Genomic DNA, 7,500 nt, shown 5'->3' with positions numbered 1-7,500 from the left:
CCACCGGGGTAGACCTGATGGCCGGGGCCTCCGGGGTAGACCTGATGTCCGGGGCCTCCGGGGTAGACCTGTTGTCCCGGGCCCCTTGGGTAGACCTGTTGTCCCAGGCTCCTTGGGGTAGACCTGATGTCCCGGGCCACCGGGGTAGACCTGATGTCCGGGGCCTCCGGGGTAGACCAGTTGTCCCGGGCCCCTGGGGTAGACCTGTTGTCCCAGGCTCCTTGGGGTAGACCTGATGTCCCGGGCCACCGGGGTAGACCTGATGGCCGGGGCCTCCGGGGTAGACCTGATGTCCGGGGCCTCCGGGGTAGACCTGTTGTCCCGGGCCCCTGGGGTAGACCTGTTGTCCCAGGCTCCTTGGGGTAGACCTGATGTCCCGGGCCACCGGGGTAGACCTGATGTCCGGGGCCTCCGGGGTAGACCAGTTGTCCCGGGCCCCTGGGGTAGACCTGTTGTCCCAGGCTCCTTGGGGTAGACCTGATGTCCCGGGCCACCGGGGTAGACCTGATGGCCGGGGCCTCCGGGGTAGACCTGATGTCCGGGGCCTCCGGGGTAGACCTGTTGTCCCGGGCCCCTTGGGTAGACCTGTTGTCCCAGGCTTCGGGGTAGACCTGTTGTCCCAGGCCTTCAGGGTAGACCTGTTGTCCCGGGCCGCCGGGGTAGACCTGTTGTCCTAGGCTTCGGGGTAGACCTGTTGTCCCGGGCCGCCGGGGTAGACCTGTTGTCCCGGGCCGCCAGGGTAGACCTGATGTCCTAGGCTTCGGGGTAGACCTGATGGCCGAGGCCCCTAGGGTAGACCTGTTGTCCCGGGCCTCCGGGGTAGACCTGTTGTCCCAGGCCCCTTGGGGTAGACCTGATGTCCTAGGCTTCGGGGTAGACCTGATGGCCGAGGCCCCTTGGGTAGACCTGTTGTCCCAGGCCCCTTGGGGTAGACCTGTTGTCCCGGGCCGCCGGGGTAGACCTGTTGTCCCGGGCCTCCGGGGTAGACCTGTTGTCCCGGGCCGCCGGGGTAGACCTGTTGTCCCAGGCCTTCAGGGTAGACCTGTTGTCCCGGGCCTCCGGGGTAGACCTGTTGTCCCGGGCCGCCGGGGTAGACCTGTTGTCCCGGGCCTTCAGGGTAGACCTGTTGTCCCGGGCCGCCGGGGTAGACCTGTTGTCCCGGGCCTCCGGGGTAGACCTGTTGTCCCGGGCCGCAGCCGGGGTAGACCTGTTGTCCCGGGCCGCCGGGGTAGACCTGATGGCCGAGGCCCCTAGGGTAGACCTGTTGTCCCGGGCCTCCGGGGTAGACCTGTTGTCCTAGGCTTCGGGGTAGACCTGATGTCCTAGGCTTCGGGGTAGACCTGATGGCCGAGGCCCCTTGGGTAGACCTGTTGTCCCAGGCCCCTTGGGGTAGACCTGTTGTCCCGGGCCGCCGGGGTAGACCTGATGTCCTGCGCTTCCGGGGTAGACCTGATAGCCCAGGCCCCTTGGGGTAGACCTTTTGTCCCAGGCCCTGGGGGTAGACCTGTTGTCCCCGGGCGGGCCCTCGCCTACGGCAGCCCGGCCCCTTGGCTAGACCTGTTGTCCCAGGCCCCTAGGGTAGACCTGTTGTCCCAGGCTCTTGGCTAGACCTGTTGTCCCGGGCCGGCCTTGGCCTACGGCAGCCTAGCAAGCGGCAAAAGGATGCAGACAGCGCCGGGGAGGCTGATGGGGGAGGGCGGGGCGCCCCCAACCGCCCATGGCCGGCTGCGCTTGCCACAGAGCGGGCAGGGCCAGGGGCCGGGGCAGGGCCAGGGAGAGAGGGCACGCCAGAGCGTGAATGCCTATGGGCGGGCCGGCGGGCGGCTGCGCGCGCGCGGGTGGCAGGGGGCCGGGTGGAGGTGGCTGGGGAGGGGTTGGCGAGGGGGCGGGGATGGTTGGCCGCGCCTTCCTTTCACGCGCAGCGGTGTGGTAGCCTGCAGGCGTGGCCGTGCGTTAGGGTTAGGGTTAGGGTTAGTTGGGGGGGGGGGGGGGTTAGGGTTAGGGTTAGGGTTAGGGTTAGTGGGGGGGGGGGTTAGGGTTAGGGTTAGGGTTAGGGTTAGGGTTAGGGTTAGTGGGGGGGGGGTTAGGGGGTTAGGGTTAGGGTTAGGGTTAGTGGGGGGGGGTTAGGGTTAGGGTTAGGGTTAGGGTTAGGGTTAGGGTTAGGGTTAGGGTTAGGGTTAGGGTTAGTGGGGGGCGGGGGGAGTTAGGGTTAGTGTTAGGGTTAGGGTTAGTCGGGGGCGGGGGGAGTTAGGGTTAGGGTTAGGGTTAGTTGGGGGGGGGGGGTGCGTGTCACTGTTTCTGTCTCTGTGCGGACCAGGGCCGGTGGCTTCGTGCCGGCCCCGGGCGCCTCGGCACCGAGTCCCCACGGCCCCCTAGAGTCACGTCGAGGGCCCAAGACCTCTGCGGACCGTGAAACAACCCGCCCGAAGGCTACACACAGCGCCTGTGTGCTGGCGGTGGTGCCGGCGGCCGCCGTCGCCTCTACCGGCGGGCGGGGCGGGGCGGGGCGGGGAGGGGAGGGGCGCGGCGGGGCGAGCCGCATCGGGGCCAGGGGGGCCGGCCTGGGTAGGTTCCACCCCAGGAGGGCGTGGCGGGGCAGGGCGGGGGGTGGGTGGTGGGGGCGCTGTTTGGCCAGGTCAGCGTGTCAGCAGGCAGAGCACCGGCCTCGGCTTGCCCGTCGGCTCGGCTGGGGGCGCTTCCGATACGAAAGAAAAAGAAATCAAATGGGTCAATTTTTGGGTTGGTTTGCTTTCCCGGATAAGTTTCTCGTTCCAAGCAAATAGAAGAGCCATTCTTTCAGGAAAGGAGAAAAGAAAAAGGGGCGGGGCGGGGGGGGGGCCCGGGGGGGTGGGGGACAACCCAAGAAAACCCAAATCCAAACCACAAGCCCCCCAACCCCCCCAAAAAAAACAACCTCAAAAATCAGTATCAGAGAAAGCCAAAGCAACTGGAAAAAACCCCCAAAAAACCCCCAAAACAGCCCCCCCCCCCCCCCCCAGAAAAACAAAACAAAACAAAATACCAAAGCAAACCCAAACCAAATCCCCCCAAAGAACAACAACAAAAAAATGGAAAACATGTCATGGTCTTGAAAGGGGGGGGGTGGGGTTGGGGTTCATTGTGTGGGACGGGGGGTCGATCGAGCCATCTGGCTCCGGGGTGTTATGAGGCTGTGAGCTTCGCCCGGCTCCGGGGTCGCTGGGCACGGCGAGGTGCCCGGGCGGCGGGCGACAACAGGGGGACAGCAGGTCTACCATGGATCCGAGCCGGACCCGGCTCATCAGGTCTACCCCGGCGGCGGCTGGGGACATCAGGTCTACCCCGGCTCCGGCCGGGGACATCAGGTCTACCCCGGCTGCGGCCGGGGACATCAGGTCTACCCCGGCTCCGGTCGGGGACATCAGGTCTACCCCGGCTCCGCCCGGGGACATCAGGTCTACCCCGGCTGCGGCCGGGGACAACAGGTCTACCCCGGCTCCGGTCGGGGACATCAGGTCTACCCCGGCTCCGGCCGGGGACATCAGGTCTACCCCGGCTCCGCCCGGGGACATCAGGTCTACCCCCGCTGCGGCCGGGGACATCAGGTCTACCCCGGCTGCGGCCGGGGACATCAGGTCTACCCCGGCTCCGGCCGGGGACAACAGGTCTACCTCCGCTGCGGCCGGGGACATCAGGTCTACCCCGGCTGCGGCCGGGGACATCAGGTCTACCCCGGCTCCGGTCGGGGACATCAGGTCTACCCCGGCTCCGCCTGGGGACATCAGGTCTACCCCGGCTGCGGCCGGGGACAACAGGTCTACCCCGGCTCCGGCCGGGGACATCAGGTCTACCCCGGCTCCGCCCGGGGACATCAGGTCTACCCCGGCTCCGCCCGGGGACATCAGGTCTACCCCGGCTCCGGCCGGGGACATCAGGTCTACCCCGGCTGCGGCCGGGGACAACAGGTCTACCCCGGCTCCGGTCGGGGACAACAGGTCTACCTCCGCTGTGGCCGGGGACATCAGGTCTACCCCGGCTCCGGTCGGGGACAACAGGTCTACCCCGGCTCCGGCCGGGGACATCAGGTCTACCCCGGCTGCGGCCGGGGACATCAGGTCTACCCCGGCTGCGGCCGGGGACATCAGGTCTACCCCGGCTCCGGCCGGGGACAACAGGTCTACCCCGGCTCCGGTCGGGGACATCAGGTCTACCCCGGCTCCGGTCGTGGACATCAGGTCTACCCCGGCTGCGGCCGGGGACATCAGGTCTACCCCGGCTCCGGCCGGGGACATCAGGTCTACCTCCGCTGTGGCCGGGGACATCAGGTCTACCCCGGCTCCGGTCGGGGACAACAGGTCTACCCCGGCTCCGGCCGGGGACATCAGGTCTACCCCGGCTGCGGCCGGGGACATCAGGTCTACCCCGGCTGCGGCCGGGGACATCAGGTCTACCCCGGCTCCGGCCGGGGACAACAGGTCTACCCCGGCTCCGGTCGGGGACATCAGGTCTACCCCGGCTCCGGCCGGGGACAACAGGTCTACCTCCGCTGTGGCCGGGGACATCAGGTCTACCCCGGCTCCGGTCGGGGACAACAGGTCTACCCCGGCTGCGGCCGGGGACATCAGGTCTACCCCGGCTGCGGCCGGGGACATCAGGTCTACCCCGGCTCCGGCCGGGGACAACAGGTCTACCCCGGCTGCGGCCGGGGACATCAGGTCTACCCCGGCTCCGGTCGGGGACATCAGGTCTACCCCGGCTCCGGTCGGGGACATCAGGTCTACCCCGGCTCCGCCCGGGGACATCAGGTCTACCCCGGCTCCGCCCGGGGACAACAGGTCTACCCCGGCTCCGGTCGGGGACATCAGGTCTACCTCGCTCCGGGGTCCGCCGGGGGCCGGCCTTGCCCCCTGGTGGCGGGCGCCGGCCGGGGACATCAGGTCTACCTCGCTCCGGCGGGACTTAGTGCAATTTCGGCGCCGGCCGGGTAGACCTGTTGTCCCGGCCGTCTGCGGAAGTTCACCAAGGGGTCGCTGTTGTCGGCCGCCTCCGGCTGCGTCATGGTAGGAGGCGGCCTGCGTTGGCGCCCCTCCCCGGTCGAGCTGCATTGGTCCTCTTGGAGGCCTGGCCGGCTTTGGACTCGTCTGTCCGTCTTATGGGAGCGAGGTGACGGGCCGCATCCCCGCAGGTTGACCCCGTACCTGCGTCCGAGGCGGAGCGGAGCGGCCGCGCGTGCGGTCGCCAGGGCCAAGCGAGTGCCGCCTAGCCGGGACGAAGCGCGCGTGCCTTTGTGTCCCGGCTCCCGTCCTTCCCAGGGAAAAGTGGGTCCAGTTGGCGAGGCGAGAGAGAAGGGGCCGCGCGAAAGAGCCGGATCCGCGGAGGCGAGAGAGAAGGGCCGCGCAAGAGCGGATCCGGAGAAGGCCGAGAGAGAGAGCAAGAAGGGGGCGAAAGACGATCCGAGAAAGCTGCTCGCCGGCCCCGAGGCGGGGAGAGAGAGCCGAGAGAGCGAGAGCGAGCCCAGAGAGAGAGTTGCCGAGAGAGAAGAGAAGAGAGTGAGAGTTGAGCGAGAGAGAGAGAAAGAGAAGCCGCGAGCAGCGTGTCCCGCTCCGGCCCGGCTTCTGCCGGTCGATTGGCCACGGGGGGGGGCGGCCCCCCCCGGGCACCGGTGGCGGGCGAGGCGGCGGCGCCTCGTCCCTTTTCTGCCCGGCCTTAAGCCGGGGGCCCGCTCGGCGGGCGCGGTTTTGGGCCCGTCGGTCCGCCTCGGCGGTGGCGGCGGTGCTCGGCCCGCGTTGGAGAAGCCGTCCCCCTCCCTCGGCCTTAAGCCGGGGACCCGCCTTGTGGCGGGCAGAATTTTTGGGCCTAGTTCTTTTTTTTTTTTTTTTTGAACTTGCCGGGCCCGGCACCCGACGGAGAGCCCCCCCGGACTGGTCCTGGGCGAGGCGGCGGCGCCTCGCCTACCTCGGTCGTGGCCGGATCGACTGAGCCGCTTGTGCCGGGCGGGGCCGGCTTTGCCGCTTTGCCGGGTCGGTTGCTTTCGGTTGAGGCGGGCGGAGTGTGGGGGGCACCCGCCAGGCCTCCTCCGCGGGCCTTGTGTCTTTTTCTCTGGCGGCCCTAAGCCGCGGCACTGAGGAGCGTTGCGACGACAGCGCGAGGCGGGATGCCGGTGAGTCCGTGGTGGGGAGGCAGTTGAGGCCCGTCACTCGGCCCCCCCGCTGCGGGCCCCTGGCCCCGTGGCCCCCGTGGCTAGCACGGGGCGTTGCGAACGCGCCTCCGTGTGCCTTTTTCTTTTGTCGTGCCGTCCCCCGGCCTTTTTTGTTCCGGCAGGGCAAGCCGACCGCCGCGAGGCCGGGCGAAAGCCGCCGGTGGCCCGTGGCCGCGCCAGGTCGGTGGCACTTTTTCTCGCACGCTCGGCCGGGTTCTCCCCGGGCCGCTCCAGTCCCGCCGTTGCCGGCTGCGGGCGGGCGGGTGGCGGCACCCCCCGCGCTCCTCTGCTGCTGAGGCGAGCGAGCGAGCCGACGGGCAGGTGGGCTGGGCGGCCGTCGCCGTTGTTGTCCCAGGAAGCGTGGCCGTGGGGCCCTTGTCGCCGTCGGCGCGGAGCCGCGGCTGATCGATGTGGCTTTTCGGGTGGCGTCGGAGAGGGCCCCCGGCGGGCCGGCTCTCCTTCCGAGGCTTCTCTGTGGCGGGGAAGCCACGGCGGGGAGGGTCCGGTGCTCGGGCAGGGCGGTCTCCTTTCCAATTCGCTTCCCGTCGCAGGCGAGGTGTCGCCCCTCCCGCTGGCCTGGGGAAGGGCGTCTTGACCGTCCCGAGCTGTGTGACGGCCGCGTGGCCCCGCGAGCCTTCAGGTGTCCTTGAAAAAACCACGCGAGGTGCCGGTGCCGGCCCCGGTCCGGGGAGCGCCCGTGTGGGTGCCGGCCGCGAGCAGCGCCGGGCGGCGGTGCGGCTGGAGCTGAGCCGCGAGAAGGGAAAAGAGACGAGAGAGAGAGAGAGAAAGAAGGGCGAAAGTGTGCCCGAAGGCGATGGGGCGCGGACGCGGGTGGCCCAGAGCCCGGTCCGCAGGCTCCTTTGCCGTTCCGCCGCCTGCTGCAGAGCGAGCCGCGCCCCGGCTGAAAAGGGGCCTCGGTGTCCGGGCCGCGCCCGCCTCGTCGGGTCGCTGCCTCCTCTAGCACGTCCGGTGCTTTCCGCGCGGCCCGGTGGGGGGACGCGCCGGGCTTGGGGCGTTCGCTCCCTGCGAGCGGGGCCCCGCTCGGCCCAACCTCGCCGGCGGCCGGTCGCTCGCCCGCGAGCCGGTCGGCGGGCGGGTTTTTCTCGGCTTTAGTTGGGGGGGCGGGTCAGCCCCGGCCGAGCCCCGTTCCGCGCGCCGCGCGCGCGTCGTGTCGAGCGCGAGGCCGAGTGTCGAAGCGCACCGGGGCGCGGGCCCCGGGCCAAAAAAAAAAAGCGAGCCGAGAGAGAGAGAGAGAGAGACGCGAAGCCTCGCGCTCCGTCCGAGTGGCGAAAAAGCTGCGCAGCGGTCCCGGCTCCTTGCCC

The sequence above is a fragment of the Agelaius phoeniceus genome, unplaced genomic scaffold, assembly GCF_051311805.1.
Source record: "Agelaius phoeniceus isolate bAgePho1 unplaced genomic scaffold, bAgePho1.hap1 Scaffold_377, whole genome shotgun sequence".
In the NCBI taxonomy this organism is placed as follows: domain Eukaryota; kingdom Metazoa; phylum Chordata; class Aves; order Passeriformes; family Icteridae; genus Agelaius; species Agelaius phoeniceus.
Note: the sequence above shows the minus strand (reverse complement) of the source record.